The sequence below is a fragment of the Protopterus annectens genome, chromosome 11.part0, assembly GCF_019279795.1.
Source record: "Protopterus annectens isolate FY-2018-M chromosome 11.part0, PAN1.0, whole genome shotgun sequence".
NCBI classification, from domain to species: Eukaryota; Metazoa; Chordata; order Ceratodontiformes; family Protopteridae; genus Protopterus; species Protopterus annectens.
Genome location: NC_056745.1, coordinates 1075752629 through 1075765844, shown reverse-complemented (window position 1 = coordinate 1075765844; position 13216 = coordinate 1075752629).

Sequence of the window (13216 nt, the reverse complement as noted above, 5' to 3'; positions counted from 1 at the left end):
CTGCTGTAGCATTGACTAGATTCAGACCTGCTGAATCTGGTTCTGTTTATTAAATTGAGCACTAAACCAGGGTACCTTTTATTGGAGATGGCCTTTCTGCACCTTTGTGGCAGGAGAGTGCAGTTAAGACTCATCTGATTGAAGATTGCTGGCACAGGGCTCAGTTTTGAGCTTTTTTATTGGTTAAATTGTTTAACTCAGTTTGCTCACTGTTTAAACACATATATGCAGAGTTAGGCAACCAGCCACTGCTCTGCTGTGTTCATCTGTGCAATATAAGGAATCTGCTGCATTCTGCCAACCATACGTACAATTTTATACTGTATTTTGCACTTCTAATGTATTTTTCCTATATCACTGTTTTTTTTAAACTGTTCTTGTTGATTTATTGCACTTTTTGTCCGCTGTAGCATAGACTAGATTCAGACCTACTGAATCTGGTTCTCTTTGTTAAACTGAGCACTAAACCTGGCTACCTTTTGTTGGAGAGGGCCCTCCTGCATCTTTGTGGCAGGAGAGTGCAGTTAGGACTCATCTGATTGAAGATTGATGGCACAGGGCTCAGTTTTGCACTTTTTCATTGGTTAAATTGTTTAATTCAGTTTGCTCACTGTTTTAACACAGCTATACAGAGTTAGGCAATTTTATACTGTATTTTGCACTTCTAAACTGTATTTTTGCTATATTACTGATTTTTTTAAAAACTGTTCTTGTTGATTCGTTGCACTTTTTGTCCGCTGTAGCATAGACTAGATTCAGAGCTCCGGAATCTGGTTCTGTTTGTTAAACTGAGCACTAAAACCAGGCTATCTTTTGTTGGAGAGGCACCCCCACCCACCCTTGTTCATAGGTTCATAGGTTGGTACTAAGCTATCGGCCCTAGGGCCTATACAAGCCTAGCCAAAACAACTCCCTGGCTATTTCTTCCCACAATATTTACTTCCCTGGACCCCTGTCTAGCAGGGCGATTGACATGATCCCCGGGGTGAATTTCCTCTCTCCCATCCAATCATCAAGGTTCCTTTTGAAGAAGACCAAAGAGGCGCTCTGCTTGACATATATGGGCAGTCTATTCCAGAGTCTGGGGAGTTTCTGGGGCAGGAACCTATCCCTCCAGCATGTTTTGTTCATTGTGATGACAAGGTTTAGATCCCTGGAGTGACTGGCTCTGAGGGATTGGGATTTCTTTAAGTGTAGCATGTCCAACAGCTCTGAGTTTGACATGGCCTTGTAAGTTAAGCAGAGATCGCCTCTGAGTAGTCCATATGTGACACTGTACAGATGGAGTTTTTTTAGCTGGTCAGCATAGGACATCTGTATTAGGCCTGTGATTCTTTTAGTGAGGTATTTCTGTGGCCTTTCCAGTTGTTGCAGATGTTTTGAAAGGTACATACCAAATGGGGTGCTGTATTCTATAATGGGTCTAATGAGGGATGAGTACAGTGGGACAATGACCTCCTTTTTTCTGGATGAAAAGCCCTTAGTGATGAGATGTGCCACATAGAAGGATTTCCTGACTGTTGTGGCGATGTGGTTATCGAAGGTGAGACCACTATCTACCTGTGTCCCTAAGTCTCTTATCACATGTGGTTATTCACGGGTACATGTTTTTTTCACAAAGGGGATAACTATACATTCCTTGGCATTGAGCTTGAGCCCATGTCTCTGGCACCAAGCATCTGTTTCTGTTGTAGCAGGAGAGTACACTTAGGACTCATCTGGTTGAAGGCTGCTGGCACAGGGCTCAGTTTTGAGCTTTTTTATTGGTTAAATTGTTTAATTTAGTTTGCCCATTGTTGTTATATAAGCCCCGAGTTTGTGTGGGTTTGTACTTGTTTTAACACAGCTCCACAGAGTTAGGGGACCAGCCACTGCTCTGCTGTATTCATCTGTTTATGCATAGAGCACTTCAGTGCAACATTGTGCACTGTAGTGAAGGCAACCATTGGCAGTTATAGATGCAAAAACTTCAGTAGATAATTTTTCCCTTAGTAGCTGCCTGTGATCTGGCCGAGAAGTCCTTAAATTGTGCTTAGCTCCTCAGGGAGAACCTCATTTGCACTTATGCACCTCAAACAGTCCAAATCCACCAAATCTATAATAGTAATATCATTTAGAGAACCCCTGCTAGTATAGACCCTTTATAGAGCACCCCATTAGTATAAACCCTTTGTAGAGCACCCTATTAGTATAGACCCTGTTTAGAGCACCCAGTTATACCACACCCCCTCAATTTTCTCTCCCAACTTTGAAAACAGGATTTAACCTAGCATTATGGATGGTCAGTTTCCCTCCATTTCTCCTACCAGTCTGATTGACATGAGTATCCTGAGGCAGTATAGCAACTGTCTCATGTACACTGACAACCCTCTAGTCCTAAATCACCCAAGTACAATTTATGACAGATGCATCTACACTAAGACTCTGGAATTCTTGTTGGCTTGCACACAAAACAGTAACACTGAACATTTTGTCAGTTCACATGCTACACCTCCTACTCAAACCAGGCACTCAACACATAAACCATCATATGTAGAGTACTCATCAAAAACCTACTTAAACACCAGAGATGTTACAAATGCAAACATGCCAATTATTGAGTAGAATGCCTCTTTTCCGATGTACCTTTCCAAGCACCTGCAGCAATTGGAGAGACCACAAAGATTCCTCATAAGGAAAATTCAAGCTCTTCAACATCTGTCCTATGAGGATCATCTGAAATCACTGTCACTTTATATTCTATTTCATACAGACTACTTAGAGGCGATCCCTGCCTTGCATATAAAGCAATCTTTGAATCTATTTTATTGGAAATGCTGCATATTCGTAAATCAAATGATATACAAGTTACACTACTTAGAGGCGATCCCTGCCTTGCATATAAAGCAATCTCTGACTCTATTTTATTGGAAATGCTGCATATTCGTAAGTCAAATGATATACAAGTTACTCACTCTAAAGGCCTTAAACTGGTATGTGACATTAATAGAATCTGCTGGAGGGACACCTTTGTCTCCCAGAGGTTACCACACCTTTGGAACGGACTGCCAATTCATGTCAAGCAGAGCACCTCTTTGGTCCTTTTCAAATGCACTCTGGATGATTGAATGGGTAACCATAAATTCACCCCAGGGATTCCAACTGTGTCAATGTTGGACAGGGGCAATAGGTACTGATCATTGAAATAATTTAAAAACTTGGCTAGGCTTGAAATGGCCCTAGGGGCTTTAGCCTATTGACCTCCTATGATACTATGCTATACCTAATGCAACACATACAGCACTCAATATACATAAAATACAAGCATCAGTGTCTCACCAATAAGCCCCTAAGGCAAAGCACATATAAACCAAATTTTTAGGATATTGACATCTGTGCAGTCACAGAAACTTGGTACAGGGCTCCAGAGAGTACACTGGCCTTGCAAGGCTACAATGCCTTCCACACTTTCAGAATGCAAAATGAATGTGTAAGAACCAAAGGAGGAAGAGTATCTATCTTCATCAAAGATAAATACACTGCTAGACTGGTTAGACAGGAAAACTCCATGGAGTGACTCCTTGTTCAACTAACTGTGGGTAAGACCCTCCTTCAAGTCATCATTAGCTATAGGCCCCCTTCAATGAACCAAGACACTCTCACTGTTAATTTGGACCTACTTGAGTCAATCATATTACAGCCAAGCACTCTAGTTATGGGCAATTTTAACTATCCCTCCATTGACTGGGAAACTTATATGACTATCAACATGCTTGCACGAAGGTTCCTTGACTCTGTTAACTCTAATGGCCTGGAACAAATAGTATGCAACCACACAAGGGGCTCAAATATTCTCAACCTGGTCCTCACCAACATGGGTGACCATTGCACCCCCACAAGTATAGGACCATCACTCCATCACTGGTTAAATATGATCACAAATCAGTCACATTTAAGGTAGCTATAACATCTGAACCCTTCTTTGGTGAAATCAGGCAAAAAAAATTCACCAAAGCTAATTATACCCTCCTAAGGGATGGCATAAATAATTTCCAAACTCCTGATCCAACAGATGTCATTGACAACTATACTAAGGTATACACAAAAACCTTTACAAACACATGTACAAAAGTATTGACATAGCAGTACCTGACTGGATCAAAATAAGATCCTCAAGAAAAAACAAGCCTGCCTGGTGGACATCTGGCATTAATATGTTACACAACAAGAGGAAGAAGTTGCTGTCTAAGAATAACAAAGAGAGGTCCCAGCACTGGAAGAACACCTGCACTTGTACAAACAAATAAGGCAACTTGTAAAATCCTCTAAGGGACAACTTCAAAAAAATATATAGCAACCATAGCTAAGTTAACCATAAGGCATTCTTCAGCTATATCCATAACCTAAAAGGCAGGACCCAGACATGTGCTCAACTAGCTGTGGATGGCATTGCCACACTGATACTGTGAAAATAGCTAACCTATTAGCTGACAGCTTTGGCGAAAATCCCCCTACCTTCCCCTCCAAACATTCCACAGTGCATTCTCTCTACATCTCTCCAGCCTTACATCTTCAAAGAGCAAGTCATTAATGCTCTCTCCAAGGCCAAAAAACACAGACTCTATTGTACTGGATGGCATCCCAGGTTGCATTTTAAATGGTATAAACATGAATTAGCACCTCCCTTAGGTACCTTTTTCTATCACAGCCCTGGTACTGGTTTGTCCCTGCTGAATGGAAAACAGCAGCCATCATTCCCCTTCATAAAGGGGATACAGCAACAGATCTTGGGATCCACAGACCCATAAGCTTAACCAGATTTATCTGTAAGGCCATGGGATGATTCATCATGGACCTTAACTAAACTAAAACTTTTTCAGATGATATAAGAATGTCATTTGGTGTTGATAAATGTGCAAAAGCAACCTTTAAAGCAGGAAAACTGCAGCACCAAGAAAACATCAATTTGGGACAAGAATGTGATATAAAAGAACTTGAGCAAGAGGGAGTGTATAAATATTTGGGAATTGATGAAGGATCAACAATAAAACATGAACAAATTTGAATAAAACTTAGGAATATTTTAGAAGACTTAAATTAATCCTGAAAACAGCATTGACCACTAGGAACAGAATTCAAGCTATAAACCCATTTGCTCTTCCTGTCCTAACTTACAGTTTTGGAGTGATTGGCCCCAAAATGTGTTGGATAAATTAGACAGGAAAACAAGAAGGATGCTTCATCCTCTCCAAATGATTTATAAAAATCAGTGCATACCAAGACTATATATTTCCCATTCCAAAGGAGGTATGGGCCTCCTTGAAATTTATTACATGTATAGATCTCCAATCATTGGACTGTACATATATTGGGCCTCCTTGAAATTGATTACATGTATAGATCTCCAATCATGTGACTGTACATATATTTGCTGACCTCACAAAACCCAAACATAGTGAAAGTTTTGAAACATGAGGAGAATAAATCTAAGATGACTTCCCTGCTTAGTTTAGCAGAAGCATATCAGCATCAAGGAGGAATGGAAATCAAATCAGAAGTAGATAAAAAGCAGGTACAACTGTATGTGCCAAAAAACAAATGAAAGAATATAAGGTGAAGGATCAGATGAGAAGGCAAGAAATGTGGAAAATGCATAAATATAGTTGCAAGTATAGAAAACTTCTGGTAGAACCTCATGTTGATCAGGATTGAATGCCGGAATGGTTAAGGAGAGGCAAATTCAAACCAAGAGATGCAAGTTTAATATTGGTGGCCCAAGATAGTGGGCTATGTACATGTTGGCTTACAAAGTCCATTGAACATGTGGGAGAAACAGGCAAGTGGGTTTTGTAAAACCGAATTGGGAACAGTTGCACACCTTGTTGCTGGTTGTGGCATACTAATGGCAGAAGGATTGTATAGTGAAAGGCACAATAATGTGGTGAGACTGTTGCACTGGGGATTGTGCAAACATTATTGTATTAAGTGGCTGAAAAATACTGGAAACATGAACCACAAAGCATCACAGAAAATGATGAAGTCTACATCACATGGGATCACCCATTACCAACAATTCAAAAGACAGATGTGAGAAAACTAGATATAATGGTCCATGAAAAGAAGACATAAGTAGCATTGATCATTGAAATCACTACACCCAGTGAGTGCAGTGTCTTGTGTACAGAGAGATACAAAGTCATAAAATATCAAGATTTACTGACAGAAATGAGAGCAATGTGGAAGAAAGACACCCTGACAGTACCAATAGTAGTAAGACCAATGAGTCTTGTAAAAAAGAATCTACAATCATATTTAGATATATTACCAATACATGTAAGTCCATACGAATTGCAGAAGGAGTCATTACTGGGCACACTGCAGGTGCTGCAAAGAGCACTTTTGGCTGACATCAAAGACTGAAGTAATACTAATTTCATGAACTTTAAACCTACTTTGACTTAAGAATGGGGTCCATTCCCATCATGGTATTAGAAACCTAAAAGATTTGGAGAAATTAAAAGGAGACCTTATAAAAAGGATATAGGTGATCTCCAAACCCATTGGTCTGACACAGATTGGTTTTGTCAAAGGCAAGTCATGCCTGTTAAACCTGGTGGACTTCTTCGAAAGCATCACCAGAACCATAGACGAAGGTAAATCTGTGCATACAGCCTATCTTCACTTACCCAAGGCCTTGGCTCAATCCCACATTTGGGCATCATTGATAAACTTTCCCAGTTAAATATTTATTTATTTATTTATTTATTTTACATTTGTTGACTGGGATAGTCCGACTGGATACATGTCCATTTTCAGTGGAGGCCCGCGGAGAAAAGCTCCAAGATAATAATACACATTGAACATTTAGTAAATGCTAGTTTCAAGCAGATTACAGTCATAAGCAATACCAGCATTTAGCACATATAGTACTTCTTATAAAACACTTTATAAAACATAACATTATTTTCAAAGTTAAACATACATAACATTACATTCAGGTTTAAGACACACTGAGCCGCAGTTATACAATTGACCCTTCCTGAAATGAAGTGTTAGAAAAGTATTTGAAGGTAAGGCACCTAAGAAATAGAGAGGTCACTAGTCAGGGTTAGTGCAAGGATATAACAAATGAGTTTTGAAGTATTTCTTGAGTTTGTTTTTGAACTGAGTTAGTGAGGGTTCTAGGGTCAAGTCAGCTGGGATTCTGTTCCATATTTTTCCAACAGAGTTGGCAAACAGAGAGTCTTCAGCTGAGTAGTTGGATTTGTATGTTTGAACTAGGAGTCTAGTGGATGATCGCAGTGGCCAGGTGCTGGTGTAGGGGCTGATAATATTTTTTAGTGCAGGTGTATTTTCTGGTTGGTAAAGGACTTTATGTGCCACTATTAGCTGGTTGAACTGCAGTAGGCTTGGCAGTTCAAGCCATCCTAGTCCTTATGTCATCAGGTGGGATGCTAACTGGCTTACTGACAGATCACACTCTGTCAAAGTTGCAGACTTTACCTCAACCAGCAGATATGTCACCAGTTGGGCTCCACAGGGGGCCCCCTATTGTTTGGAATATACTTCTCAGAAGTTCATGCCAAAACAGACGGCCTGTGGCTGACTACATTTGCTGACAACTGCAAACTGGGGAAACAATGCCAATATACTTCAAAGAGAGTCTTACATAAACCAGTGATTGGTGACAAAGCCATGGACTCAAACTCAGTGCAAAAAATGCATTACCATCCCCTTTGGTAAAAATGATATCCCTGCAGACTATCATATGAATAACAATACCCTAAGTAATAACTCAGTAGTGAGAGACTGTAAGTTGACTATAGGCTAAACATTGACCACTGTGTGTCTACTGTGCTAAGGAAGGCATTATACATTACACACCTCATTAGCAAAGCCATTGCCTCAAGCGAGAAAGAGGTCATAACACCCCTGTACTTGACCCTCATCAGGCCAATAATTGAATGGAATACTCCCTTTGGTATGCACCTTATCAGGCACCTGCAGCAACTTGAGAGACCTCAGAGATTTCTATCCAAGAAAATTCAGGGTCGTCAGCACATGTCATACATTGACAGACTGAAATCACTTTCATTGTACTCAGTAGTGTACAGACTACTTAGAGAAGACTTGTGCCTGGCCTACAAAGCAATTTCATATCCAAACCTAATGGACATGCTGTATATCCGAAAGTCAAATGGGACAAGAATCAACCACTCCAGGGACCTTAACCTGGCTTGCGACATAAATAGGACGTGCTGGAAAGACAGCTATGTCTCTCAGAGGTTGCCACTACTCTGGAATAGACTACCAGTTCACATCAAACAAAGTCCCTCTATGACCCTGTTTAAGTCTAGCCTGGATGACTGGATGGGAAACTGTAAATTCCTGCCAGGGATTTCACCTATGACCCTTCTAGATATGGGCAGTTGTTGCTAACTAAGATCTCAAGTTTAGGTAAGATCCTTTATATTGGGTTTCTTTAGTATTATATTAGGTACACACAGCTGGTCTTATAAAGACCTTTGGATCAATAGCCCAGTAACCACCTATGAACCTATAAACCTATTCAATGTTTTGGAATCCCATTTGTGAATGCCTGTGTAAGTTCTCTAAACTTGACGTAATAGCCAGTAGCTCAGTGTAAGTGTAAGGTGCTTAGTGTAACTACCCACCAGGTATCATTAAACATGAATACATGTCTGATGCCCTCCAAAAGCCCGATACCATCCTATATTCACCAAATTTCAGTTGTTGTATTGATACATTTACTGCTCATAACATTGCTACCTTCAACTGAGTGGGACCTCAGTTAACAATTGTGGAAAGCATTTTTCAACAACTTTCAAGTGCAACAGTAAGGATTTCAACCATGAGGAGGCTTTGGCATTTCTTGGTGCCAAACAAGACCAAGGAAGAGACCAATCAGGTGCTCACTGTCTATGTTGAACATGAACAGAGGATGTAAGCACACCCCAGGAACTTTGCAATGATCTATATATGGAACCAGATTGTGAAGGAGCACAGCTGAAGGACTGGGATCTACTGGTGTCCAGGCCCACAACCGCTATGATGACCTATCTCAGAGGGACACAGAGGATCTTTCCCAGAGAGTCTCAGAGGTCTGATGCCAGCCAGGAGATGCCTAGAGTAAGTTATATAATTCATACCTTAACACCTATATTATCATATATGTATTTATTAAGCATATCTGTAAATTTATTCCATGGGCATCTCTAGTGATAATAGTAATATAAATATAGAAATTTAAGTTCCGGTCACTAAAGTTACCATTAACGTACTGACACATTATTAGGTTATCTGCAACAGTACAGGGCCAGTGTACATGTTATGAAGACTGCTGATTATGACTGTGCATTCATATAGACGTCAGGCATATAACTATTACTGATATTCCATTATATCTGATTTTATAATCAGTAATGATCTGTGATGTCTCTTAGCTCAAATTGTTATGCAGTATGGTAAAGTGACTGCTGTTCTTTTATGAGTGTGTTCAAATCCCATTACAACATATTTTTGAAAATATTGGCAGTTCTTTATGTAATATTGTGCATTCCATATGGAAGACCTATGGTTGTTTGGTAACCATAAAGTTCAGATTTTTACACATCTAACATGGTTGTAGTTCATTGACACATGTAGTGCTTAGACCATAGATGAATAAGCATTTTTCCATTATCCACAAAGCTTCTAGAAATATCATACATTATACTTCCGCATGTGCCAATGCTAAATAATACATGCATTAGTAAGCTCGATGCAAAATACAAAATTATTTTAATATCCACGTTTGCTCTAATCACTTTCATGAATGTAAGATAAATGCAGGTCGGAATGACAGAAATATGTTTTGAGTGTTGTAAACAAAATGCAAGTACAAGAAGTGTCACTCTAATCTTTTTTCTGCCTTAAGGCTGTAGATTTACTACTGTATGTGGAGATATGGTATTGAATCGCATGGTTGTGCACTAATACCATTAATGGCTTATTCTTTTTAAAACTTACCTTCTAATGTTTGTTTTTGCAAACTATGATGGTTAAACTCAGTGTGCTGACACATGCTCATTTTATAAGGTGAATACATATATATTTCCTTGTTATTCTAGAAATATCATACATTATACTTCCGCATGTGCCAATGCTAAATAATACATGCATTAGTAAGCTCGATGCAAAATACAAAATTATTTTAATATCCACGTTTGCTCTAATCACTTTCATGAATGTAAGATAAATGCAGGTCGGAATGACAGAAATATGTTTTGAGTGTTGTAAACAAAATGCAAGTACAAGAAGTGTCACTCTAATCTTTTTTCTGCCTTAAGGCTGTAGATTTACTACTGTATGTGGAGATATGGTATTGAATCGCATGGTTGTGCACTAATACCATTAATGGCTTATTCTTTTTAAAACTTACCTTCTAATGTTTGTTTTTGCAAACTATGATGGTTAAACTCAGTGTGCTGACACATGCTCATTTTATAAGGTGAATACATATATATTTCCTTGTTATTCCGTAGTGTTTTAAAGAGTGAAGGCTTTGTGATGTTCATTAGCAACAGGGCAATGTAAATATTTCATGAATATATGTGGATTTGAATCTCAGTCTAGCTTGTTTTTGATGATATCTTTGTAGTTCAGCATTTCCAATTTAACAACAGATATGGGAGATTTATACTTGGTTGGTAAGTTACGCAGTACAAATTTTTACACATCAAGCATGGCCGGGTGCATTTACTCCTAAAGCACTTGGGCTGTGGATGACTATGGATACCTCTGTTATCTGCAAAGTTTCTAGAAATGTCATACTTCTGTAAATAATGATGAATATGTAGATTCTGAGTAATACATACTATACAGTTTGACTTATGCAATATTATATTAGAATCCTTTTTTTTTCATTGACTTCACTCCTACCTAAATTACATGTGTATGTATTAAATCTCACAAGTGAACAGTAATTCCTTTAATGTGTAGTTTTTTTGTTACAAGTGCAGTCAAATGTTTTATTGCAAACTATGACAGTTGAAGCTCTTAAGTGTTATAGCTGTGTGTTAGCGCTGTGAGCAATGTGCTGACATGCAGTCATAATTGTATACTTTTACTGTTCAAATGCCAACATAGCACAGAACATGGAAGCACTGTACTTTTCTTTTACTTGTCAAATAAATGTACAAACACGGCTTTACGTTTTATTGCATTTAATTCTAACCTGCATATTTGTATAGGTTGGTTTTTCATGTCCATCAGTCCATGCAATGGTAGCCAAGATGGATTAGCTAGGCAGGTAGGGTTCAGGTTTGTTGTATGAACATAGATGACAGGAGTTTCAGTTCCTCTAGTTTAATTACGCTAGATAATACTCAGCATTATTTTATTGTTTTGTTGTTGTATTGTATATACTGACCTGAAACAATCCTTCTGTTGCTGTAATACATCCTGTTTTCCTGTTTGCAGGTGATGAAGATCATGCCCAAAATTATGTGTTGTGCATAGACTGCATGCACAGGCTTGAGGAGCAACAGAGAGAGATAGAGACAGAGGGAAGCATGTGTTATCATTTCCTGCTTTATTTCTCCATAAATACTACTGACATAGTTAAAACTTCAGGTCTGTGTATTCTTTGGACTTTCATGCACGCTACTATTTATGTTACACTACCTATAATGCACCTGCAAGATAAATGTAGTAGTCACTGACTTATTGTGAATAACAGTGATGTATACATAAAATTAAGCTGAATGTTGTGCAATAATTTATAAACAGAATTTTGTAGATAATTTGAGGTTATGCAATTTTTGCAGACATCTGAATGTTCCACATATAATGTACTTGTTTTGTTACTGCTGGTTGAATGGTAGGTAGTGTGTTTTAGTTATGCTGTAAATAACCTGTCTGTTCTATTATTAAGTAGGTGCCTGATGTCTCAGCATTCTTAATGCTTTTGATAGACATTTACTGGCAAGCACTTGAGTTTCACATGTCTTGCAGTGCTGTATAACTGAACTGTGATGGTTTGTAAACAGAAAATTTTATACTATTTACTGTCCTTGTTTGCAATCCACTCATGCTTCTCTGGTATTTCTGGTATTTCTGAAGTGTTGCATACTATAATCATGACCATCGTTACAATGTTTTAATTGTGCAGGTACATATATAAGCCTAATATTAACATAGGTAGTGAAAGTGATACATTCTTTGAAGGACAGTTATATGTGTGTGCCATACACATAAATTCTACTTGTCACATTCATTTGTGCAGTTGTTCTAAGATTTTCATTTCCATTCCAATTATGCGATGCTGTGATGTCACCAATTAACCATGTTGATTTGCTCATCTCATTTACATATACATTTTAAGTGTACCATTTCTTGTATTTTAGTTTGTTGAATTATTTAGTTTGTACACATATTTTACTCATGGAATGTCAGCTTACTACATTACTTGCACATAATGATACGTTATAGTGAAAATGTAAATGCCATATTGACACCTCAGCATAAATGTGTAAGGCATATGTTAAATAATGAATACCGGACAAGCTTATTAAGAAGTTTCTTTCCATATCTGTGACTGACATTCTAAAATCTGTATGGTACTGAGTTATACCAGGGACTAAATTCCTAGTAGTATGCTGTCAGTGTTACTGTTAACTTGTGCTGTACTAGCTTTTTTTTTGGACTTGAGCACCATATCAGTATTGCATGCTAGAGTGACATGGCTTACTTCTCTCAAGATTTAATGATATATATATATATATATATATATATATATATATATATATATATATACATATATATATATATATATGTGTGTGTGTGTGTGTGTGTGTGTGTGTGTGTGTGTGTGTGTGTGTGTGTGTGTGTGTGTGTGTGTGTGTGTGTGTGTGTATGCTATGCACGTATATTTTGCATGCATACTGACAGCTGATATGTTGTTACATTTACAAGTAACAGAATCTTGTTTGATAAACTGGGTACTGCATGCCATATAATGTACTGGAATAATGTAATGACAATGTATGATGGTCACACCGGCCCATACATGGCCTTCTATTCATATCATCAATATATGGATATCAGGGCATTGAGAATGTTGCATAATCATGTCAGTACACTTGTTATTATCACAACTCTTTGTCTTATGTTATACAATGTGTAAATAAACTCTATGGCCTATATCATCTGGTGATTACATTGTAATGATGAATAT